Source organism: Leopardus geoffroyi, chromosome D1 (genome assembly GCF_018350155.1).
Source record: "Leopardus geoffroyi isolate Oge1 chromosome D1, O.geoffroyi_Oge1_pat1.0, whole genome shotgun sequence".
Lineage (NCBI taxonomy): Eukaryota > Metazoa > Chordata > Mammalia > Carnivora > Felidae > Leopardus > Leopardus geoffroyi.
The window spans coordinates 92,451,721-92,479,374 of record NC_059329.1 but is presented as its reverse complement, the minus strand read 5'-3'; the positions used below and the strand labels follow the sequence as shown (position 1 = coordinate 92,479,374).

At 35.9% G+C, this 27,654-nt stretch overlaps 1 pseudogene; it reads right to left on the bottom strand.

The window, feature by feature from the left end:
* LOC123600490 overlaps nt 1-27,654 on the bottom strand; it is a 134,281-nt pseudogene that overhangs the window by 70,382 nt on the left and 36,245 nt on the right.

Sequence of the window (27,654 nt, the reverse complement as noted above, 5' to 3'; positions counted from 1 at the left end):
CCAGTTGTGGGCACTTTCCAATATTCTAAAAAATCACTGATTTCTGCCAACACCACGGCCTGAGGCCAAGCATTTGAGCATGAGAGACGATCACCCACTATCCCACAGTGAGAGAGAGAGAGAGAGAGAGAGAGAGAGAGAGAGAAGAAACATTGGCTCAGTTATGATCATGTGGCTTTCAGCATCACATACTACTCAATATTGTAAGACGTTGCTTCTTTATCAAGTTAAAATTTGTTAGAAATGTTTGCTTATCTTGTGGAACACTCACAGAACAAGTTACTCACAAGACAATATTTTACTGTACAACTTAACTGGATTACATGAGCAAAGACCCCCTTTTCAAATAAGGTCACATTCATAGGTACTGGGGGTTAAGATGTCCGCATATCTTTTTGGAGTACATAATTCAACACACATCAGATGTTTCCTTTATATGCAAAATTCTCAAGTGAAACACTTATATTCTTACATCCATGATATCCGGAACTCAGGCATTTGATTTGCTGCTTGCTGCTTTTGAACAGGAGGGCTTAGGTATGCAGTCAGATTTCACATTTCTTTCAGAGGAACAAGACCAAAAATCTTTCCTTGCTTTAGTAAAAACAGATATTCTTACTTCAATGTTTTTAAGCTGAGGAATTAATACTGTTAATGAAGGTAACAATAAAAGATAGAGGCAATCAACTAATAGCCCCCCACTGCAATGAAAACCAGAGCAAGGGCCACTATTTTGGCATATTCAAAACTTACTGGTTCAAAAGAATACTGCATTAAAAAAGATTTAATGGGCCATGAGAACATAAAAGTAATGTATTGTTTTATAATCCATTTGAGCATTCTTAGAAGAAAAGCTCTTCATGCTTGGTGAGTAGTTTATGGGTCTTAGAGGCCCCTATAAACGTTTGTGTTGATTTCTGTACTTTTTGGAGGCAGCTGCTTTCATTAGAAAGGAGGGTGGTTTTTGGGTAACAGTTACTATGATAGAAAATCAGTATTTCTTTTCATTTTAAAATGTACTTCTACACATCACAGCCCCCCCCCCCAGAAATTAAGAAATATTATCATATAAAAAATGCTGCATGTGTTCATTCATTCAGCATGTATTTATGGACTGCCTAAGTGTGCCCAACTTTGGCTAAAAATTAAGTGTGGCCATATATTTAGACATATCGCAGTGAAATGAATATTTAACTGTACCTTGAAAATCTTACTGGAGTGCCTGCGTGGTTCAGCTGGTTAAGCATCTGGCTCTTGATTTGGGCTCAGGTCATGATCTCAGGGTTTATGAGTTCAAACCCCACATAGGGCTCTCCACTGACAGTGTGGATCTTGCTCTATCCCACTTTCTCTGTACCCATCCATCACTCACTCTCTCTCTCTCTCTTTCTCTCAAAAATAAATAAATAAACATTAACAATAAAAAGGCAAATCACTTCGGGGGTGCCTGGGTGGCTCAGTCGGTTAAACATCTGACTTTGGCTCAGGTCATGGTCTCACAGTCTAGAGTTTGAGCCCTGCGTCAGTCTCTGTGCTGACAGCTCAGAGCCTAGAGCCTGCTTCAGCTTCTGTGTCTCCCTCTCTCTCTGCCCCTCCCCGACTCACGCTCTCTCTCTGTCTCTCAAAAAATGAATAAACGTTAAGAAAAAATAGAAAGAAAACCACCAAATCTTACTTCAAATGTAGTATTTCTGTTGGGAACCTGAGTTTTGGAGTAACAGAAACCAAAATGAAAGTCCTTTCTCTGCCACTTGCTGGTTTTCTAAAATTACTTTAAATACTTTCTCACTCTGGTCAGTGAAAGGTCAACTTGAAAAGTGGAAACGATATCTTCTTAGTTGGCAGTGTTACCTTTAAATAATCTTCACATGTAAAAGCACTTAGGGAAAAACCTGATGCATTCAATGTTTATTAACTTTTAATTGGTATTGCCAAATATTGATAGTAGCAAATTTTTTTAATTAATGTTCAAAGAAATCTCAGAAAGTTAAAGAATCACACAAGTCTGAAATCGAAATGTCAACAGGACCACATTTCCTTTAAAGGCTCTAGGGAAGAATGTTCCTTGCCTCATCTAGCTTCTGTAGGTGGCTGGCAATTCTTGGTATTCCTTGGTGGTAGGTGCATCACTCCAGTCTAACCTCTGCCTCCACCTTCAGTTGGCCTTCTCCCCTGAATGTCTGTGTTTCTGTGCTCAAATTGCCCTCTTATAAAAATATTAGTTACATTGGATTTGGGGCCTTCCTCAAAGAAGTATAACCTTATCTTTTCTTACCTAATTACATGTGCAAAACCTTAATCTCAAATCATGCCACATTCACAGGTTCTGGGTGGACATGAATTTTAGGGGGACACTAGAACCTTCTGTGAAGCAGAGACAACTGAGCAGTGCTGTTTAAGTGACTTGAGACCCATGGAAAATAATGAGTTTCTGACCACATTTTAATTTTTTCTCTCTTACCGTACTAGATTGACTTCTGCCATTACTGAAATGTGTAGAGTGACCTGGGAGAGCAGAATAGTGAAGGATCTCAGATCAGGTAAATACCTCATTGGACACACTAAAGAGAAACTATGGGGTCAAAATAAAAGATATGGAGTTAGAGACAGATTAAATACAAAAGACTTAAAGATATGCTCCCCATGCCTCCTTCACACAGGAGTAATTACTCCTGTGATACCTGTAATTACATCCTTAAAAGTTATGGGTTTAAGGCTCTGATAGCACCCTCTTTTATATAAAATGGGCAATAGGACATAATGGTTTCAGGCAGTGTTTTCCAAAGTTGATATTTCAGAAGAAAATATTTTCAAAGCCTGTGAGATATTTATATTTATATAATTTTTAGTGATTTTATGGTTTCCATTATGACAGTAGTGTATATATAAATTGAAAATAGATAAATTTATGATATGTATATGGATACACACATTTTGAGTATGACAGTTAATTCTATTATTGATAGAGGTGTCTGTTAAATATATGGAAACTACTGGTTTAGAACCCGACTTTGCATTTATACACCTATTTATATGGCATTTATATATTTATATATAATATATCCATATAATTATTCAAGTATTCATCAACTACTAATCCAATACATCTGTGCAACATCATAGTCTAAGTTTAGGGACATAGTATGAACACAATAATGTACTTAGCTCAAAGAGTTTACATTTTAATAAGAGAGAAAGCCAAGAAACAAACATCTATCACTGGGTGTTGTATGTAAGCAATGAATCACGGGAATCTACCCCCCCAAACCAAGAGCACACTGTAAACACTGTATGTTAGCCAATTTGACAATAAATTATATTTAAAAAATATCTGTCTAGCATTACAAGAGAGAATAAATTCTAATAATTAAAATGAGTCGGGGAACCCAAAAAAACATGATTCATTAAATTTTAAAAATCTCTAATTTGGGCTGCTTTAATAAAATCAAAAACATCTCTTCTGTGAAACATAGTGTTAAAAGAGGGAAAAGATGAAAAAACAGAATGGGAGAAAATATTTGTAAAACACATGTTAAAGCAGTCACATATCAATCCTCTTAAAACTCAACAATGAGAAAACAAACCAATTAAAAAATGAAGCAAAACATCTGAAAATCCTTCATTGAAGACATACATATGACAAATAATCATGTGCAAAGTGCTCGGCATCACTTGTCATTAGAGAATTCTTAATTTAAACAAGAACAAGATACCACTACACGCTTGTTAGAATGGCTCAAATTAACTACAACAAAAACATATATATGTATATATACCTGACAAGTGGCATCAAAATATGGCAGATTTAGGAAACTCTGGGCCCTCATTCCCCCATTGAGATGCCAAATTCACAGTGAAATCAGGACCAGAGTAGCTTTGTGAGAACTCTAGAAACCAGTTAAGAAGCTGCAGCAACTAAGCAAATGCCTAATACAGAAAAACGCTACACCTTAAAGAAGAAAACTAGCTCATTATTAAAAAAAAAAAAAAGTGTAACACATATAAAGAAAAGAAAAGAAAAAAAAAGACAAAAAAAAAAACTACATCCAAAATAGTAGGATATTCTGTGACATTTTGCTCCCTTTGGTTCCTTTAACTACTCAGAGGAATGTACCATCATTAGAAGGAAGATTTTTCAACTCCCAAGAGTAGGTTAGGATGACCAGATAAGACTTTATTGCTATAGTCATGATTGCTATAGATTACAGGTGCTGAGATTTAACACCAATGCTGAAACAAGTAAGTAGTGGTCAGATGTGGGACATATTCTGAAGCTAGAATTGTCAGTCTTTGCTTACGAATTAGGTGTGTGCAACTGAAGATCATTCACTGAGATAAGTGAGAATGGGGAAACCACACATTGAATGAGCATGAATCAAGAGGCTTTTTTGTGCAGGGCACCTGGGTGGCTCAGTCAGGTAAGCATCTGACTCTTGATTTAGCTCAGGTCATGATCTCATGATTCATGAGTTCGAGCCTTGCATTGGGCTCTGTGCTGACAGTGTGGAGCCTGCTTGGGATTATCTCTCTCCATCTGTCGCTGCCCCTCCCATGCTCATGCTCTAAATCTCTCTCAAAGTAAATAAGTAAACATTAAAAAGAGGAGTTTTCTGTGCATGTCACTTTTGAGGTAAATATCAGACATCTAAATATAGGATCACATCAGCAGTGGATACATTATTTTACAGGACAGGGCAAAGGATGAGATTGTAGATGTAAATCAGGAGCTGTCAATATAAAGATGCCCTTTCGAGAGACAATGAGCAGACTGAATGAAATTGTCTAGTCAGTGAGTGATACATTGAAAACAAGTGTTCTGAAGACTGAGCTCTCAGGCCCTCCAGCAATTTGAGGTTTGAGCCAACAAAGTAGGCTGAAAAGAAGAGCAAGAGAAGATAGAGGGAGAACCAAGAAGTCAAGGGAAGAGAACATTTCAATATGAGAGAATGATCAATTCTGTCAACTTCTGGTGATTTTTTAAAAAATGAAGATCGAAACTTACCTTAGATTTATTAAAATGAAGGTAACTGAAAATCCTTACAAGAGCTCTTATAGAGAATGTTGGAGATAACAATGAGATTGTAGTGCATTCAAGATCGACCTGGAGGAGGTGATATGGGTGCAGGATTTGTACACTACACTCTAGAAGTCTTTGGGCCCCTGGGTGGTTCAATTGGTTAAGCCTCTGACTCTTGACTTTTGCTCAGGTCATGACCTCCAGATCCGTGAGTTGAACACCCGCCTTGGGCTGTGCGCTGACAGCACAGAGCCTGCTTGGGATTCTCTCTCTCCCTCTCTCTCTGCCCTCACACCTGCTCATGCACACGTGTGATCTCTCTCTATCAAAATACATAAATAAACATTAAAAAAAAGAAGTTTATACTCTCACAGAAAAACTTATCAGATGGCACTGGAGGGTGACATGAGGTTAAATGAGGGGTTTGTTGTTGTTCTTAATTTATTGTTTTTATAACATGAAGAATCTTAGAAATTAATCATTTGGTGATGGAAATGATCCAGTAAAAAGTGGGAAAAATAAGTTTAGATGAAAGAAGGAGAGAATCAATTATTTAAAAAATAAGGCATCTGAATAATGAAGGAATGAGAGGAATGGCAACATCCACCAAAACAGGGCAAGGCACAGGGCCAGATTCAAGTATAGAGGGTCAGTTGGGTAGTCGTGGCAGCATGTGGAACATCTTGTCAATTGCCTGTATTTTCTGTAAAGCATCAACAACAGCCAGGAATGGGGAAGACAGAAGTTGAACTTGGCTTTAGAGGTTTGAGGAGTGAAGAGAAGGTGCGCAATGATCCCATCTGGAGTGTGGAAGAAGTCATTAAGGAAACTAAGACTGACTGGAATCACCAAGGGGAAATCGGAAATTTGAGATAAATTCGTAGTGTGATGGGTAGACATAGTGTGTGGTACGTGGGCAATAGCAATAACTCATATTTAAAAGACAGTTAAAATTTTGTCAGGTTGAGTATGATTGACGAAGGAAGTTAGTTGTGAAGGGTGTTTGCACAAGAGATGAGTGACTGTGAGGCTGCTAATGGACAGGCAAGGACTCCAGAATCAGTTCTAAAGTGTATCATGTAGGGTGATCTCAAAGTTTATCATGTAGGGTGATTCTCAAGCAGGATCTTGAAATCCTGCTTATGAAGGAGGTGCAATTAGCTATTATTAAGATCTATAATAGGAATATAGATGTCCCTGGCTAAGGTGGTATAAAAGACAAGATCATTAGAGATGAGGAATTCAAGGAACAAAAAGGGATCTTCTTCATGAATATAGTTTGATGTCTAGTTCTGTCAATTACTAGATACACAGTCATGGATAAGGTACTTAATCCCTTTAATCTTCAACTTTATCATTTATAAAATGAAGATAATGACACTTACCGCACAATCATTTTGAATGTTAAGGAATAATGGTCATAGTGATAATTATTAAAATTTATTGAACACTTACTTTGTTGTAAACAATTTACATGTAATGAATTAATTTAATGAAATTCCATATCATTAAAGCGGATTATATTCTCCCATCATATATATATATATATATACATATATATATATATATATATGTACTTGCAAAAGATTATCATATTAATAAGCTTACACAAACAACAAAAAATTTGTTAAACTAACTTGGTGTCTAGAGTCTAGGAAGCCACTTCCTTCCCATTGCTTTTCAAGCTCTCCCAATCCTGCTCCTGTTTGAATCCACATTCCTACACATTTATTTCCTCTGGAAATACAATGATTCCCTGGTTTATTTCCTCTAAAATTATGCTGAATACCTAGTATATTATTCTCATGAGCATGGAATGACTCACAGAGTAGGTATTCCTCTGAGATTGCTGGGTGACTCAGCAGTCCCTGTATGCAAAGCCACCCATATAGTAGGGCCCAGGACAAAATCTCCATGTTCGAAATGAAAAACAAAACAAAACAAAACAAAAAACTCTCATTAAAGATACAAAAATATGAAAGTTTTCCTTCTTTGTGACCTCTCTCTAATTGCAATGGTATTTTCTATTTGTTATTTAATGTTGTTGTAAGTAAAAAAAAAAAAAAAAATTAAACTATTAGCATGAGTTTTACTGTCCATCTTTACATTGGGGATTGCCAGTTTTAAGGGCAAATACAAGAAATTTTAATTCATATGTGGAATCACCAATATTGTACACTTTGACATAATAGCTCTAACACACATATATATTTTGTTCCTACCAGAACCATGTAAACACTACACAAAAGTAACTTGAATGCTTTCATATCACTTCATGATACTCATCCATTCCAGCAACACACTCAACCTTTGCCCTACTAATGCGTAAGGAAGGACTGAAAGGAAAAGCAGGTATGGGTTGCTCTACTTTCCTAGTATTCTCATCATCAGTGTATATATAATTGGCTAACATAGAAACATTACACAAATAAGGAAGAATATGATAGGGTTCCTTTGCTGCTTCTGATTCTCAGAACACCATGGCCTTCTTACTGCATTTGAAATGGAAATTATGCTTCTTCTTGGGGAAATTAGTTTCCTCACGGATAGATGCAAACACAGCTTGCACTCATTTTAAGTCTTGATAAACCCCACACACACTGTGTGTCCATCTGATTTCTGTGCTCATAGGGCATTGTGAATGCTATATGGGAAAGGAGTAGTGGGAATATATGGGAAAGGGATGTAGGCATACATTGCACAGATCTCTTCTGTTCTCTGGCATGCTCTCTGCACCATCTGACTTTGTCCGCAAAATGCAGGTTGAAAGGTGCAAGAAAAACATGATGGAGACAGTGGAGTCATAAACTGAGTGTGGAGTTCTTCTGAATGCAGGGCCTTAAGAGCTGCACAGACACATGCCCATGAAGCTACCCTTGCATGAATGCCTCGGTTGCTATCAAAAAATATGCCATACATTTGAAAATGATACCAGTTTATATGGTAAGTGAAAGACGTGTTTGAGTAGAAAGAAAGAAATGTCTATTTCTTGACATTTCCTTCCTTTGTTTCCTCTCTTTTACTTCTCATTCCTCTTGTCTTCCCACATGCTCTACATGAGCCCTTTCTTCCCACCTAACTTCTTACTTAACTTAGCAAAAATGTCTGAGTTCAAGGAATCTTTTTTAAAAAGTTTATTGATTTATTTTGAGAGAGAGAGAGCGCACATGTGAGCCAGGGAGCAACAGAGAGAGAGGGAAAGAGAGAATCCCAAGTAGGCTCCATGCTGTCAGCACAGAGCCCAGTGCGGGGCTCAAACTCATGAACAGTGAGATCATGACCTGAGCCAAAATCAAGAGTCAGATGCTTAACCAACTGAGCCACCCAGTCGCACTTGAGTTCAATAAATCTTAACAGTGAACACTTACTTCAAAATTACAGAGGTGGTTAAGATTTCTCACTCATGTTGGGGCACCTGGGTGGCTCAGTTGGTTAAGCATCTGACTCTTGGTTTCAGCTCAGGTCCTGATCTCAAGTTTTGTTGAGTTTGAGCCCTGCATGGGGCTCTGCACTGACAGTGTGGAGTTTGCTTGGGATTCTCTCTCTCCCTCCCTCTCTCTCTCTCTCTCTCTCCCTTCACCATTCACACCATCTCTGTCTCTCTCAAATAAATAAATACATTTTAAAAAAATTAAAAAAAATTCTCACTCATGTAATAATTCCAAGGTAAGATATATATCAAATTAACAGACAGCATGCTGCAGTTGTTCAAAACTCAGATAGTAGACAGAGCCTGATATTTATTAGCTGTTTGGGTTTTGAGTTAATTCCTTAATCTCTCAAAGCCTCAATTTTGTCATCCATAAAATGGGGAGAATAATGTAAAATGTTAGCAACAATTCTGGCTGATTCTTTAAAATATTTAAAACAAGTCCAATGTCAACAATTAATTGTTGTTAATAATATTTTATCTCCTTTTCTTAAAATGTATTCCTTGTTTTAGTTTATTTTATACATAATTTTATAAATTTATAAGAACCTGAAAATAGCCACTAAAATATATAATTCTTTGGAGGTCACAGCTGGGGAATATAAGGACAACAATCTAAGTGATAATATTCCCTTTTGATATATTTGTGTTATTGTATTACCATAAAAGAAAATTACATAAACAGACTGGGATTTTTTTTAAGTAATCTCCATACCAAGCATGGAGTCTTTTGCAGGGCTTGTACTCATGAACCTGAGATCAAGACCTGATCTGAGATCAAGAGTTGGATGCTTAACCAACTGAGCCACCCCGGCAGACCTGAAACAGATTGGGATTCTTAAATAACCTTTCCACATCTGTAATTGCAGGAGGCAGAATAAAACTTCCCCACAAAGATGTCCACCTCCCAATCCCCAGAATCTGTGACAGAGGGACTTTGTATACAGGGTTCAATGGAGGCTCTTGAAATAGGAAATTATCCTGGATTGTCCAGGTGGGCCTAACATAATTACAGGGTCCTAATAAGGGAAAGAGAGAGGCAGGGGTGTCAGAGAAGGAGGGGGGAGTATGGTGATAGAGAAGGGTCAGAGAGAGATAAAAGAAGCCACACTACTGACTTTGAAGATAAAGGAAGGGATTAGGAGCCAAAGTATATGGGTGGCTTCTAGAACCTACAGCAGGAAGGTAAATGAATTCTCTCCTAGAAGCCTCCAGAAGGGACCCAGGCTGCAACACCTTGATTTTAGCATAGTGAAACCCAACTCATATTTCTGACCTCCACAACCATATGATAATACACTATTTCCTTTCAAAAGAGGATTTACTTGATCTATTGCCACATCAGTGGTGAGAGAAGTTCAATTTACTTATTAATTAATTAATTTATCATTGAAGAACAGTTGACACGCAATGCCACATTAGCCTCAGGGGTACAACATAGTGACTTGACGAGTCTATACCTTATGCTATGCTCACCACAAGTTTAGCTGCCATCTGCCACCATACAACACTTTTATAATACCATTGACTGTATCTGAGAAGTACTTTCTTAAACTTTTAATTCTAGTTACTTACTTTTTACATTTTTTAGTGCAAATTGTCTGCAAACTAAGTGGTGGGACATTCTTTGAAGTAAAGGACATTGTACTTTTCAGCTAAGATTATGAATTTCACAGTGTGGATGGGGAGAAACAGTTCTCGATGTTTTAATTTTGTTTTGACACAATTATATGCCATTTTTTCTAGTTATAATTTAGTCATAAAGACTATTTTTTCCTGTATTCAATTATATTCTATCTTTTAAAGTAATATATACAGCATTCGCAGAACCACGACAGTGAGACTGCAATTAAATTTGTTTTTTTAATTGTAAAATATCCATTTAAATCATTTTCCTTGCTTGACAAGCACCTGTTCAAGGAAAGAACAGCTCCAAACTGAAATAGAACATGTTGAAAAAGATATATCCATTTGTGTGTGAAATCCTAACATCCTTATTTTAGTTTTAAATAGTAATATTATGTCTCTTTTCCATTTTTCTTATAACAAAAACCAAGCTTCTCAACTGAAAATAATGTGTCTTTAAGATAGTGGCAATTGTTTTCAATACAGCATTTCATCTCCTTCAAGATGTAATTAAGTGACATTCAACCAAACACTTTGTACTCTTGATCTGTGGCCCTTGCTTTGGAAATCCAAAATAAAACTGGCCTATAGTAAGTTCATCTGATATTTTGGAAAACAAACTCCACGCCTCTTAGTGGGTTCAAAGTACATTTAACTTCTATACAATTTTGCTTAAAGGAAGGATCTTTATGGCATTTCTTCAAACAATCCATTCTCAGAATAAGGATATTTCTAGTTAGATAGTCTCATTGGTGAACATAATAGGTTCACCAACAAATTTAATGGAATTCAACATCTTTAGGATTCATTGAATAAAGGAAACCTGAATTTGAGGCAGAGAGGGTGGCTTCATGTTCATAATCTTATGTTCTGATTAATCAACACTCATCAATTAAAGAAAAAAAAAGAAAAACTTTGAAGATGGGCAGACACTAGTTAAAATCAGTATAGAATACACAAGAGAACCAGGCTGAGTCACTGTTACCTTCAAAGGTTTATATCTAGATGTCCAAGAAAGTCATTTTTATATTCTAAAAGTAGTTTTCTGTCTAAATATTTTTTGTTGATAATAAGCTATTTTCTTGACAAATCTTCATTTTTCCCTTTTCTAATGAGACATCATGTAAATAGTTTTTGTATAAGATCCACTTCATTTTCTTTAACATAGCCTTTGAATGAACATATTAAAAGAAAAATATGATGAAGATCAGGAGGTACCATTTGTTTTACTTAGCATTCGACTTCGTTTGATTTAGAACCACACATGATGAATATAAATGAGTAAAAGAGAGATTTTTTAGTGATTTCTTAAAGAGGATAAATCTTCAAAAAGTAACATGCTGGGGATACTAGAAACCATAAGATAAAACAGTTTTAAAAAGAGATTAAGAGTCTAAAAAGATAAATGATGGAGAAAAATGTTCTGCAAATTGGTTCTATCAAAGATGAAAAATGACTACAAATCCATTTGTTTAGAGCTTCTTGGAATTGCATCATTACTGGAGTGAAAACATAATACATGCCTCAATTTCCGTTATCTCCTTCTGTAAAAGTCAACATACAGATAAGTGCAAAATCCGAGAAAGGTTTTGGAGATGGAAAGCATGATTATAATGCTGTTGTTGTTATTTAGAAAAAAAAATAACTGGAAATTTAACTCCCATTATTTTCCATCATATGAATTTCTATAATTTATTAGTGAGATTCTCTACTGGAAAAATAAATTAATTCAATTGATCATTACATTTGTTACAAGCAATTTAATAAAAACTTTGAAAAGTAATAATAGCACATTTTTATTATTTATAGTAGAGTATACAAGTTTCTGATTCATATATTGATTATTGATAAGTTAACTAAACAGAAAGCAAAGCTTTCAAATAGTAATATCAACAGTTTCCATGGTAGAAATTTTAAGTTTTAATTCTTTAATTTATTAATGTTCTCATTTCATATAATAGTACAAATATATAATATTAAAACAAATATGTATTGATTTAAATTAGTGACAGAAACTACAGCTGACCTACTTTTTTATGATAAAAAATAGTGATGGTTTCTTTAATAACACTATTTTATTAGAGATCATCAAAAGTTTATAAACTGGTGTATTTATCTGAAGTTTTCATATTTTCCTCATATTTCTCCTTTGCATTCTGTTGTTAACAGAACATCCTATTGTTGACTATATTATATCAATTATGATGACACTGTAAAATAATTTTTGAAATTATTGTTTTCCTTACTAGATATTGAAAGTCATGTGGTCAGAGATTAGGCTTCTTCTTTTTTTGTTTTTAATACCCACAGCACCAACATCATGCATGAGACAAAGTGGGTACTCAAGATAAGTGTGTTTCTCAAAAATATATGAATGAATTGGAGGCTCCTGAATGATTCAGTCAGATGAGTGTCTGACTCTTGATTCTGGCTCAGGTCATGATCCCAGGGGCATGGGACTGAGCCCTGCATCAGGTTCTGTGGTGAGTGTGGACACAGCTTGGGAGTCTCTCTCTTCCTCCCCCACTCATGCACTCTCTCTCTCAAAAAAAATCATTAGACATTAAATGGATAAATTTTTATTAAGGATTGATTGAATTAATGGGTTTGAATAGTTTTATACTGAGATTACTACCAGTAAATCAAATATTGCCTGTTTTCTCATTTTAAAAACCATTGTAATTTTCAAACATCTATTAGTCAATATAAAGACAAAAAAAAAAAATAAGTAAAGATAAAGGATCTACCCAAAGTGAAGTTTTGCTCTTTTTAACACACAGTATATGGACACCAAGATCATACATACAAGTTAATAAGATCAATAAATCAAAAGGAATTAGAGAAAGTGAAGACAGATTAGGAAGCAGATTAGAAAGATATTTAAGAAGGACAGAGCATGGACTGAAATTTCAAGAATTATTAGGGTATGGAAGAAGGAAGAACATTTGAAATTTGAAGACAACTTATATAACAGTCAAAATGAAGAGGGAGAGATAAATTTGAGAAATCATCAAAAAAATGATTTGATGAAACTGACTATGAGTAGCAAGTGAAGGAAAAAGAACAAGAAGGCAATTGAGTCAATGGATTATTATTTGGAAGAAAGAAAATTATATGGCCATTAGCAGAACTGGGAAACCAGAGAATAATTTTATGAGAAGAAACCATTAGACAAATTTCATTGTTGTGCAAAAAATAGATTTTCAACAATATACCAGAGATGATTAGAAATCATTGCCTTGATCAGAGTCAGAAATTTAAGAGTGGTAGCCATTCTTAAGAGGTGCTGATTGAAGCAAAAGAAGGCTAATTTTCATAAAAGACAGGAGTAAATGGTTATATCTTGGGTCTCAAAAATCTGTCCATTCAATTGGGAAGGAGGAGAACAGAAAAAGCCCAGGTAGTATCATTGGGCATAAGGGAAAAAAGAAACTTAGTAACCTGTTAGGCTATATCAGGATGGAGAAGTACATATGAGGAAAATAGAGAAGAGTTACAGTTAAAACAATATATTCTCTCCCTCTCCCTCTACCCCTCCCCCTCTTGCTCTCTCTCAAAATAAAAATTAAAAAAAAAAAACAATTTTAAGGGGCACCTGGATGTCTCAGTCAGTTAAGTGTCTGATTCTTGGTTTTGGTTCAGGTCATGATCTCAGTTTGAGAGTTCGAGCGCAGCATCAGGTTTGCTGCTGTCAGTGAAAAGCCCACTTCACATCCCCTCTCCCCTTCTCACATTCTCTCTCTCAAAAAGAAGCATTTAAAAAAATAAATAAAAGAATAAATGAACTTCAAAAAATAGGGCATTAAGCTCAGGCTCCATCAACCGAATCTGAGGACATTCTGATCCCAATCTTGTCTCTGATCTTCACGTTCCATTCAATATTGATTTTGCTTGGAAATGGCCACCAATTTTCCTCTTGCATGCAACTTTTCCTCTTGTGTAATGGTGCTTGGCTCACCTGGAGCTCCAAATGCAAAGTGTTGACATCTCAGAGCAGATGCTGAGGCTATCCCTTCTCTCAGACAAAAGTGGAGTAGTCTATACCATTGGTTCCATATTCCTTATATAATATTCTTTGCCCCTTTTTAGTACAAGCTTGCTAAAATCGCATTGCTGAATTATAACTTATTTAACCTCACAATTTGTTCTCTTAGTACTGTATTTTGCACCCAAGACTTTTCTTTTCTCTTTTGCCTTTTAACTGATTAATTCTGTAGTATTGTATGACGAATGTACAGCTCTTTAACTTGACTCTTAATTTCTTACATATGCTTCTAGGAATCTTTCATACAAATATGGAGTAGGAAATCATTTGAGTAACATCTAGCATATTAAATTCAATGTGACTTCAATGACGGGACCTCATCTGTGTATCCTGTCTGGCAATTTCTTTCCCAGCCTTGGATCTAGCTACAAGTGTTACTTGTTATCCAATGGTGTCATGGGTTAATTGGACTCACTATTTTTCTGGTAGGATACAGAAGGATGTTTTCTATAGGTTTTGAGGAAAGATATTTATGACACTCTTGTCAGAGTAATTAATTCGATGGATAAAGTCATATGTAAGAAGTAAGGGTGAAAATGTTGATAAGGAAATAGAGCTTGTAGTTTAGGTGTTTGAATTAAACACTAAAAGGATAGGTCCATAAACAAAGTCCAGTGGCTTTAGCTTAGATGTTTACAGCTGCAAATTTTTTTTTCAATGTTTATTTATTTTTGGGACAGAGAGAGACAGAGCATGAGCGGGGGAGGGGCAAAGAGAGAGGGAGACACAGAATCGGAAACAGGCTCCAGGCTCCAAGCCATCAGCCCAGAGCCTGACGCGGGGCTCGAACTCACGGACCGCGAGATCGTGACCTGGCTGAAGTTGGACGCTTAACCGACTGCGCCACCCAGGCGCCCCTGCAAATTTTTTAAAAAAGATTATGATTTTTCTAGCAAATAACTAAAAGAATAAAATTACCACATAGGGACATTTTATGGATCCGGGTAGGTCATAGAGAAATACTAATACCATGGAAAAGAAAATCATCTAAATATTTTCTCCAGTTCTCTCACCTACCTCTCAACTAAGATTTATTCATTCATTCATTCATTCGTTCATTCATTTATTTTTGAGAGAGAGAGACTGAGCATGAGTGGGGGAGGAGCAAAGAGAGAAGGAGACAGAATCTGAAGTAGGCTCCAGGCTCTGAGCTGTCAGCACAGAGCTCGATGAGCGGCTCAAACCTAGGAACCGCAAGATCATTACCTAAGCTGAAGTTGGACGCTTAACCAACTGAGCCACCCAGGCATCCCTCTACTGAGACTTTTTAAAGGCAAAAAAGAATTAGTTTTTTATGATGAAAATGCTCACATTTAATGTGAAATTATTATAAGTCAGGTAGTGTTCTGAGCACCATACTATCTGAACTCATTTAATACCCAGAACAACTGAGGAGTTAAGATTGTTAACATCAACATGGAAAATGGGAAATATATTTGTTCATATGCACCAACTAGTAAGTAGCAAAAGAGTAACTACAATACCAAACAGTCTAAATCCAATGCCCATATTACAAAGTGTGTTTTAAAAATTGAAATGGAGAGCTTTAAGAACATAAAAAAGAGGAAACATTTTATGTAAGACAGTATCTTTAGGAGACTAGGATTTATTGTGTACAGTGAACTTAGATCAAATGAATCTTCAGATACTATTAGAAGTAGAAAGCAGATAATCTTTAATAGAATCATTGAAATGAAAGTGAGGGTTAATAAGAGAGCATTAGAACATTCATTTATTCATTCAACATTTCTTTTTTAATATCCATTATAGTGATAGCTTATCCTTTGCACTGGAAATATAGTAGTAAAAAGGAAAGTTCTCCTCATCCATAGAATTTATATTTAGATGGAGAAGTCAAATACAAACAAATACACTATTAATCAAAGCAGTAATTATGGAAAATGGTAAGTGCTGGAACAGCAACACGACAGTGTGACATGATGTTGATAACTGGAGGAAGAGCTGTACTTGAGAGAAATAACGACAGAGGATGGAAGTTGGGTTGGAATTGCAGAATCTGGAATACAGAATCGGGAAGATAGAACAGAGGTGACAGAAGGCCACTTGGGGCAGAGCTCCTGATACAGACAGATGGAGACAGACTCATCTGTTTCTCCCAACACAATGAGGTTGAGAACTTTAATGGGAAATTCTAGCCCTTCTGTGCAGGAATGTCTCCTGCCCTCTTTTCTTCACTCCTGCAGGCAAAGGCACAGGCCAGGGCCGCTATTTCCCTCACCCTGCCTTCCTTGTCTCTCTTCATATTCTACTTATGCTACTGGAGCACCAGGCATATGGAGTGGGATCAGTGACTTTAGGGGTCTGTCCAGTGGCCACTACACCTCATGAACTTCTGGGTAGCTGGAATCTGTTTCCCTTTTAGGAAAAGATGTGCCAAAGTTGCTGATAGAATCAATTAAATAGTTATCATAAACAAAACAAAACAAACCACAATTTTTACCTGAAAAAGACCTAATTTGAGGATGATCCAGGGCACGGTTACTTTGAATAAGGTAGGAAATTGGGTCACTGGTTGAGAATCTGGTGACAAAAGAATATAAGGGATGCTGAAATAGATATAGTAGTCACTGACTCAGTTATATCCAGAAATCAATAAAAGAATTGTCTAGCAAAAATGATGGTGGATCAAAAACTAAGTTCATTTGTTAATTATTAATGGTTAGGGTTAACAATATCTAACTGGTAGTTTTCAAGAGCTAAAAGTCATATATAAACTCTACTGAAATATAAACCAGAATTGCATTTTTTAAAAAGTAATAGTTAAACATAACAGAGTGAAAACCCGATCACATCTATAGGAAGTGAATAATGCTTTGGAGATGTAAGGTTTGATAGAAGAAAGAAGGTAGCAAAATGGTCTTTTTTGGCAACATACTTCTTAGTGTGCTTTTATATATCATAATGAGTTTGGGGATTTATACTTCTGAAAACATTGAAACATTATTTATATTCATCAACAGAAATAACTAGAAATGTTAGATAACTTCAGTTCAAAGTTTGGAGGACTTCAAGTGCTCATTTCACTGTTGGGTATCACTCACCCCAAATGACAGTAAACAGCATTTCATTCTGGCATGGGATTATGCTACGATCAACACTGAAATTAATCAAACTCCCTTGATTAATCAAAATTATATGTTATCATCCTGATTGCAATCACCTATCAAAGAATCACTTTGCACAGTAATTTGTATAAAATGTAATCAGTGCCAATGAACCCAAGCCTGGAGGTTGTACACCTAAAAAGAGCTAGTTTATAATTTTCCATTACCCTCAATCTCCCTCTCCCTGAAAGAAAAAGAAAGAAAGAAAGAAAGAAAGAAAGAAAGAAAGAAAGAAAGAAAGAAAGGAAGGAAGGAAGGTAACTCAAGAGGGTAGACGGGAATGACTTACTTCAAGATTTCTAACTGTGCTTTACCCCACAATGGCACCCATATAAATAAATACTTTATCAAACCAAATAGATGGTAATTGTACTGAACAACCTATGTTTATTCAATTAATCACCTGATGATATTGTCACTTTTAACTGTAAATTCACAAGAACAAAGTTGTTTTCATTGTAATTTTTGAGTCGTTCTAATTTTATACTGCTAATATATCATTAAAATAGGTTAAACAAAATAAATAATCTTATGAATTTGAAATAGTTGAAATTAAGAGGTCCCTTTCAGCTTAAAGATTTCATTAAAGCTTAGTCCAATACAGCTAAAATCTTCCTAATGTCGATCGCAAAGAGTCATTTGTTAAGGATATTACATAGCTTCGTTTTGCTTAATTCACTTTACCTATTCACCGGATTTAAATTAGTTTCTCTAAAAATCCATCTTATTTTAATAAAAGCAATATGGTGCAGTGGAAGGTGATCTTGGCCAGCTAGAAAGAACTGAAATCAAGCTCATGCCCTGCAATCAACTAGCCCTATAATCTTTTTCAAGTATATAATGTTGTCCCTTTCGCCCTCAGTTTAGGTATAGATGAAATGAAATGTTGTACTCCCTAATCCCTAAAGAACCTTTTAGATCACAATATAAAAATGCAAAATAATGACTTGTCTTAAAGGCTGTTTAAAATCAAATCTATGTATATACACAGATATGAATATATTTCTTTAAGACCCTTCCACCTATACATCATCTCTGTTAACATTTTGACATTTTAATTTTTTCCTTTCAAGGCTTTAATCTGGCATGGGCTATTGTCTCCCCCCATTGCATGCATCTCTGCAGAAATTAGAGAAGTTAAACAGAATTACAGATTCTAGGATTGAATAGATGGAACAGATTGAAGTCTACCTTGAATCTGATGTGTGGGTTGGGTGGGTGGGGGCAGGTGGGTGGTGCCTGCCAGTTGGAGCAGATAGAGCCTGGAAGGAAAAGAGAGGAATTGAAAGAAAATTGTAATATTCTGCTCTTGCCTCTTGCCTCTGTTTCTTTGGGACAATGGCTACACGCCTCTTCATCAGGGAAATCACCAGCAATAATAGCCCGGTTTCCTGGCAATGGCAGAATGTTATCAGGGCAACACAAAAGGCTTGCTAGGGGAGCAGCTGATGAAGACTGTTGTAGGCTGACTGGTTTCCCCAAGACAGACACTTCATCCTCTCAGCTTCTAAGACCTAGGTAGGGATTGACGGAGTTTGACCTGGGGAGATTACTTCCTCCAAATGGTGCATCCTTTTATGAGTGTGGTGTGTTTGTGTGTGTGTGTGTGTGTGTGTGTGTGTGTGTGTGTAGGGTAAGCCATGTGGAAAAATTTACCTGGTATTGTTTTTCCTCTCTGCATAGAATAACAGCTATATCTTGACGGGGGGAGGGGCAGATAGAGAGGGAGACACAGAATCCGAAGCAGACTCCAGGCTCTGAGCTCTGAACTGTTAGGACAGAGCCCAATGTGGGGCTCAAACTCACAAACTGTGAGATCATAACCTGAGCCAGAGTCAGAGCCATCCAGGTGCCCCAAATAAGGCTATATCTTAAACTCAATTATGTGCTTTGTAAACACTATAAAGTGTAATACACTTTCTTCTTTCTAGGATGGTGACTTATGCAGACATAAAAGCCAATGCTACTGTTAAGGAATGGTTATTCACTTATTTTATATTTATTACGTATCTGCTATAGAACAGTCAATAAGTTAGGTATATGCAAATAAGAGAAAATAAGGAATTTCCAACCTAGAAGAATTCACAGTAGTCAGGCAGTATAAATGCAATACAATGTGTTCTGCTATAGTGGAGATGAGCAAAATTACTTATGGAGTCCACAGAATAAAACAATTAACTCTGTGTAAGGAAGGCAGAAAAGATGCACTGAAGAGAGGACATAATCTGATTGGAAAGCCTGACTAGGGGGTTGTTGGCAAAGACAGCAATATTATCAAAGCCGTGAAAACAGAAAAAAAAAAGGTGTATATGGTACCTAAGCCCCTGATGCCAAGTTACCTATCACCAGGTCATGAAAGCAACAGGAGGCAAATACCTAGAATGAAGATGCAGAGATATAGGAAAACACGTAGAATTTGTTTTAAAGGACTTCAGATGCCCTGAGGAGTGTAAACTTGATCTTATAAAAAGACGTGCACATCTAAATCTTCAGGTAAAATTTCTAAATATGTCTGATTATATTTGTCTTTTAGAGAAATTATCTTGGAGAGGTTAAAGCTGGGGGGATGTTGGATAATATTTAAAAATTCGGAGTTACAATGATCTACCCAAGAGATGATGAGGTACTGGACAATGATTGAAAGGATGCACAAAAATAAAATGGGTATAAATGCATGCATGATTAGATTAGGATCTGAGGAAGAGTGTGGGTTGAACATGGACCTCCTTTATTTAACACAATGCTTGGCCTGGAACAGACTGTCAATATATGTTGTAAGAAAATGAGTTGGGATTTACAAATGGAAGAAAGAAATTTTCTAGCAATTCTTCCCCATTCTCCACCTCCCATCCTTTGCCACCCTAAATATAAAATATTTGTCTACTCTTCTTCAGCTTTCATTGCCTATTGACATACTATTCTTTCCTTCTTTCCTGCTCTTATTACCCCAATGTTTTGCTCTTGACTCTGTACAGCACATATGGGTCCTAGTTATAGGCTAGTCTCTGTAAAAGGAAACTTGAGAAACGTTCCTTGGGAATTAGAGAATGTGCTTAACGTAAACTTTCCACATGGATGGGATGAGGGCAAGGATGAGAGTCAGTTCCCTCTGTCTCACTGGGGGAAGATATTCAGTGATTTTCTACACCAAATTCCAACCATATATATTTCTACTTGTTGGGATTGTATCTTGAGGGTTGATATATTAATCATAAAATATGCAATAGATTTTTATAGCTGTGGATAGTTAGCATGTTGGTAATGTTGATTTCAAAGTAGTTCATCAAATTGGTGTAGGTAGGGGAGAAAGAATGACATTGAAGTAATACGTTTAGTAAGCAAGGGAAATGATTAGACCTAACATCAAAATTTTAAAAATGTAGTACAATCAATGACTATCAAAAATATCACAAATCATGAGATCGTTAAACTAAAGCAAAAATTCTCATATAGAATTTCAAAAACATCATTTAGATTTTATTGATTTAAATCAAATTACTTATGGTTCTGGATTACTTTTTGAACACATTCAATACATATTTCAAACTGCATTCAAAAGTGATAAAAATAAAAGCAGAAAATAAGCCCAACTTTTGTGAATTCTTCTGTAATGAAATATTTCTAACTTCCATTATATAATTTTTATGACTCCCCAGTTAACCTTTAAACAAAACAGTTATTATACCCTATTATTAATCAGGTAGAAAGGCTAGATATTATTCCTCCACATAGTTTCAATAAATTCCTACATATCTCCAAAATAATATTTTCTTGATTTTTCACATAATCCTGAAACATCCCTGAACTTATGCAGGTTCCATTTTCCAAGTCATGAAACAAAGACATCAAAACACTAACAGCAACCTAAAAAGTGAAACATGAAATGTAATTTGGTCTGTCACAGTTCTCTGATTGACAGAACATCTTTAGATTGACTGAATATATTTAGAATGTCTTTAGAAGGAATGTTCTCTAACTGAAAGCAGGACACCTTGATTAAAAAAAATGTAAGAATGCAAAAAATAACAGTCAAGGTTAGTCTACATATTTTTTAATAGTAAAACTGTTATTCATGCACCCCTACCATGTGTCCTGAATTTGAAAGGAGAGAAAGTAAGGAAAGTAAAACACATATTCTATGTCCTCTTAGAGATTGCTATAGAAAAAACAAAACAACCCAAAATTTGGTAGGTGTGGATCCTGATCCCCTGAGTCATACTGATACTCCAACATCCTCACCTGTAAAATGGAAATAACTCTCTTATTCACCTGTTGTATAAAATGAGAACAGTCAAGGTGGACATTCTTCCAGACTGTAATGAGGCATACAAATGAAATTTATTATTATAAACTTTACATTTATTTTTACAGAGCTTAGGAAAACTTTAAGTAAATCTTTCAATGGGACTTCCTTACATTCTTACCCTAAACTGTCCATTCTGAGGTCCTGTTCTTAGACTTTACATATACAATGAGTTCAAACAGCTCTAACAATCTCCTTGAAAGTGCTTGCTGCCACTGCTAGGAATTTACCCAAGGGATACAGGAGTACTGATGCATAGGGGCACTTGTACCCCAATGTTTATAGCAGCACTCTCAACAATAGCCAAATTATGGAAAGAGCTGAAATGTCCATCAACTGATGAATGGGTAAAGAAATTGTGGTTTATATACACAATGGAGTACTACATGGCAATGAGAAAGAACGAAATATGGCCCTTTGTAGCAACGTGGATGGAACTGGAGAGTGTGATGCTAAGTGAAATAAGCCATACAGAGAAAGACAGATATCATATGGTTTCACTCTCATGTGGATACTGAGAAAGTTAACAGAAACCCATGGGGGAGGGGAAGGAAAAAAAAAAGGTTAGAGTGGGAGACAGCCAAAGCATAAGAGACTGCGAACAAACTGAGGGTTGATGGGGGGTGGGAGGGAGGGGAGGGTGGGTGATGGGTATTGAGGAGGGCATCTTTTGGGATGAGCACTGGGTGTTGTATGGAAACCAATTTGACAATAAATTTCATATATTGAAAAGAAAAAAAAAGAAAAAAAAAAGAAAGTGCTTGCGGCTCCAGTAAAGAAAAAAAAAAGTTTCAGCTCTCTCAGCCCCAACACAGATGTTCCTTCATTTTCCCTGACCCTCCCTGCTGACTTTTACAGTAATTATGGAATGTTTCTTTGGTGCTGATAAGATATTTTATTTATTCTCCTAATTTTCAAGAACATATTTTGAAACCTTACACAATTTCTATAGTTCAACATGTTTTCAGAAATGGATGAGAGGTTGTTTGCATCTTTCAACCCCCCTGATTTCTATGGTCATCTCAAAATGTGTTTCATGTCACTGAGGGGAATCCTTTCTGCCTTTCTGTCTTCCTTCGTTTCTCCTCTGAGAAAAACTAAATTGCTAAGAAACTGTAAATACTTTAGCATGTCCCCTTCCTGTGAAAAGGGTATGTTTTCCCCTAGGAATTAGTGAATGAATACAATATTTTCCCATTGTTTTTCTTTCCTCCAATCAGGAAGAAAATCAAAACAAGCCTCTTGGGTTCTGTTACAGTTTTCTACCTTCCCACCCAATGAACTCATTAATAATAAGTAACTTCTGCTGGACTCAAAGGTGAACTAAGAGCATAGCTATTGGCATTTCCTGTTCTTTAGGCAACTATTTCCATAATTACAGAGATATCTGAACTGTGTGCTACCGTGAGAAGACAAGGCTATGGGGAATTGAAACCAACTAAATATTTAAGCAGTCAGTGCCACTGAAGCTACCAAACCCTAAATTCTCATTCCTCTAGTGAAGTGCTGCTCAAACTATGCAGCAAAGGACCATTAAAAAATACCCTATTTGGGGGCGCCTGCCTTCAGCCTAGGTCATCATCTTGTGGTTCACGAGTTTCAGCCCTGTGTCAGTTCTGTGCTGACAGCTCAGAGCCTGGAGCCTGCTTCGGATTCTGTGTTTCCCTCTCATGCTCTGTCACTCTGTCTCTCAAAAATAAATTTAAAAAAATTAAAAAATTAAAAAAAAAACCCTATCTTTAATGGACCAAAAAAATGGTCCACCAACACCTGAGTGCCACACATGCCTCACCGGGTGAGTTTGACAACATCTGAATTACTGTTCTACAATAAGAATCCTCTGATAATGCACTTAGAAGTTTCAACATTGATAAAATGTTATAAATTTTCTATATGCAGTTTTTGCAGTTTCTCTACTTGTCATGCATGTACTGGCAATATGTATTTCACTAATGGGGTTCAGGGCAGGCCGCCCCAGAATGTGCCACTTTGGCATGTGGGTTCTTTCCAGCTGAAGATGATTAAGGCCCAACAGATTTAGGAGGAGCTTTTTTTTTTCCCTACCTCCCCATTAACTGTCTAAAAGAATTTAGATGGGGAGCCTGTACCAGCAAGGGAGCTACTGACAAGGATAGTTTCTGTTGTTGTTGTTGTTGTTGTTTGATTTGGTTTGGTTTTTAACACAAGAAAGACTTCTCACAGCATGGCTAACATTTTTTCACCAAACATTTGCTCCTCCTATGAATTGTCTTCCTCCCCTTTGAAGCCCAAGACCACCACCCCTTTATCCTTAGCTCAGGGTGGCAAGTGAGCAATTTGCCTGTCAGAGCCTCACATCTTTGGGATTCCCTTGTGCATGAAATTATATGTATTTTTTTCCTCCTGTTAATCTGTTTATGTCAATTTCATTATTAGGCCAGCCAAAGAACCTAGAAGAGAAGGGAAAAGCTTTCCTCCCACCGTCACAAAGAGGTACCATGCTAAGGATCAACATTTGAATAGGAGTGTTAAAGAAGAGCAATTAGAAATAATCCCTGAGAGCAGTAAAAGGCAGTCTCATTTCCATTGGATTAAGAGTTAATGCATAAACAGTCAGTAGAGGACTTTTTCTGGTGTTGCAATAGATATCAGAAGCCAAATGCTGCTGCCATTTTCCAGGGTTTCTTTTGTTCCATACAAACTAAAAGAGTTAAGTCCAGGTGATTGAAACAGATAAACTGTCATAATAGCTTAATTAGCAACACAGAGTAATCTCTGCAAAAAGTTTATGACAAAGGGTCACGAAGAGAAGAGTTATGGAGGGTTATGGACTCTCCTGTGTTACTCAATAGTCTTTTATCATCACCTAACCTCAGTGGACTACACTTCCTCATTTGTAAAGCTGATAAATCACACTGTCTGTTTAGCGAGTCCCTTTCATATCTAAAATTATAGACTTACTTCTCCCTTTAAAATGAATAGTCTCCCAAGCTTCAATTATAAGAAAGACCCCATGTCAAAATAAATGAATCACAATTTGTACATTCTTTACTGGAATTTTCCCAGAAGAACCTACCATTGATGGGAGCATTACTAAAGGCACTAGTATAAAGTAGAATATATTGTCCATTCTTGTAACCATTTACTGGAACCTTTAGTCTCTTGATTAGGATTGTGAGTCATAAATGAGTTGCCTAAATTCAAATAGATGGGATGCAACATTCTTCAAAAGTTAGAAATTTTCTCTTAATATGTTTAAGTCTTGATCTGATTTCATGTTTCAGTAGATAATTACAGTACAATAAGTGAAGCTTCAGAAACAGTAAACTTGTTTTATTCTAATGTTTTGCATGAGTAGGGATCAGTTCTACAATGTGCCTTTATAAAGAAAGACTTAATGAGACGGGGAGAAATCCAGCTGAAAATAACTCTGAGAAGAATTTGAAGGATGAAGATACTAATATAAATTGCTGTCAAAACAGGGAGAGAAAATAAAGACTTCCTGTGAACGCTGAAGCCATTAGGGACTCTGAGGCATTTTATGTTGAGCCAAAAGCAAGTGAAGGAGAAAATACTTTGGAAGAGCTTTTGGAAATTGTCCAAAAAGAATCGGAAGAGAATTTTGTGCCTGTCCACAATAAGTGATCGAATTGAAAAACAGAGATGGAAAAATTCAATGAGAGTGTGGAAAGATTATTTCCCAAGCATTTTGTTGGAATAAAAGAATATATCCAACAGAGTTATAATGATCTAAATAATACACTTCAAACTGAGTTGCAACCCAAGAATATTAGATCCATGCAGTTCTAGAAATAGATGGTTCTAAACACTCTAAGGAGATGGTATATAAAATGCCTTATATGTTTCCTGAACAGCACGATCATTTGCAATCTCGTCTACTCCCTTTGTGTATTTTTCCACTGGGCTGTTCAATGGTTTAAGCTGGCAGACAGTTCCAGTAGAGCAGACTATTAATGAATGAATGTGGTTTTATCATGCCAACGATTTGGACCAACAGTCTTTATCAGAGAGGTCTAAGGAAATAATGGTTCAGTTTGCTTATTGAAAAACTTGTTTCATATATTATGGACTATGTGAAACATCTAATTAATCCTTAGAATTTCTCAGATAAAAAATACTGTCAGAGTTCTCTGAATCAGCCATTTAGATTTTATAATTGAATTTCCCACAAAACACGATATTGTATGAGATTGCAAAATGATATACACCTATTAAAATGGAACACACAAACATGCTTCTTACTAATTTAGATACATACTTTATATGACTTATTTCAATGAATTGCAACTTACAGGATAAAAATAGGCTTATGAATCACTCACTGATTTAAGCACTAGGGAGTTTGTCACATCTATTCCTTTTTTCACTTATTGATATGTCAACTTTCCATTTTTCCCTTGCCCTTTTTCTTTACCAAATTTACTGTACTTAAAGGTACTAGAAAAACCTTCCTTGAACTACATTTTCATGTTGGCATTTACCTATTGAAGACCTCAAGTAGATTAAAACTTTGAGTTATATGAAACCCAAGTTCAAATTTAATTTACTATGTAAATATATATAAACATGTTCTACATGCTTGGACCTATTCATCTGTGCTCGCTTGTTATTTTGCAGGTGAAGTGTCCCACACTTCAAGATTACAATTTTTTCAGCCCTGACAATGCACATCAGTCAAACCTACCAACTTGCTCTTTCTCTGTACATTAAAGTGTAGTCAGCTCCACATTACTCAGAATACTTTACCCTTTGCATTGTGTACAAAATTAACATACTATAAATTAAATGGTAAATCTTTCTCAGGAATAATTACATATGTTTAAACTGACTGAATTTAAAAGGTAAATGAATAGAAATCTGGCACTAGGGAGGGAACACAGGCAAGCAGCTTTTCTCAGTTAATGTTTGCTAAAAAGGAAAGATAGTTAAAATGGTATTTTTTGAGCTTTTTTTTTTTAATGTAACAAGCCCTATTTGGGACTTTAATATTATTTTCTCCTATAATCCTCAAAAACATCCTATAAGATATGCATGAATATTCATTACTTAAAATAAATGACAAAGCTGAAATTTAAATCATTAATCTGACTTGTCATTACAACGATACTGCTTTCATTAAAATACCGCACTAACCTCTCAAAAATCTGTGTTAGGCATATTTCAAAGTGTCCTATGCACAGTGTACCATGTTAATACGCTTGCAGTTGATTCAAAAATCATCATAAGTGTATTGAACACCAGAATGTATTTGGGAGCAGAAATCATTACATATATATATATAGATAGATAGATAGATCTATAGATCTACAGATATAGATCTATCTATCTATATATCTATATATCTATATATCTATATAGATATATAGATATATAGATATATCCATAGGTTCTAGTGGAACTAATTCTTAACTGATATGCTTATACTTTGTGCAAAAATTGTTATAGTAGTCAGAAAATCTTGCTTCCATTATTTGCCTCCCATAAACCCACCATGACCCATCTAGATATATAGATATATAGATATATCCATAGGTTCTAGTGGAACTAATTCTTAACTGATATGCTTATACTTTGTGCAAAAATTGTTATAGTAGTCAGAAAATCTTGCTTCCATTATTTGCCTCCCATAAACCCACCATGACCCACGTATTTGGCAATTGCCCATTTAAATTTCCTGCATGCTTTACCTACCTGTCTCTTTCCTACATTAAATGGATGTATAGTAGTCTCCCCACCCACCACTCAACCTTATCCGCAGGGATTAAGTTCCCAGACCTCCTAGCAGATGCCTGAAACCATTGATAGTACTGAATTTTACACATACTATGTTTTTTTCCTGTGCATACATACCTAGGGCAAAGTTTAATTTGTAAATTAGGCTTAGTAAAACATTAACAATAATAATAAAATAGAAAAATTATAACAATATACTGTAATAAAAATTATGTGAATGTGGTCTCTCTCTCTCTCTCTCTTTTTTTTTACTGTTTATTTTTGAGACAGAGACTGAGCACAAGTGGGGGAGGGACAAAGAGAGGAGACCAAGAATCCGAAGCAGGCTCCAGGCTCTGAGCTGTCAGCACAGAGTGAGATGTGGGGCTTGAACTC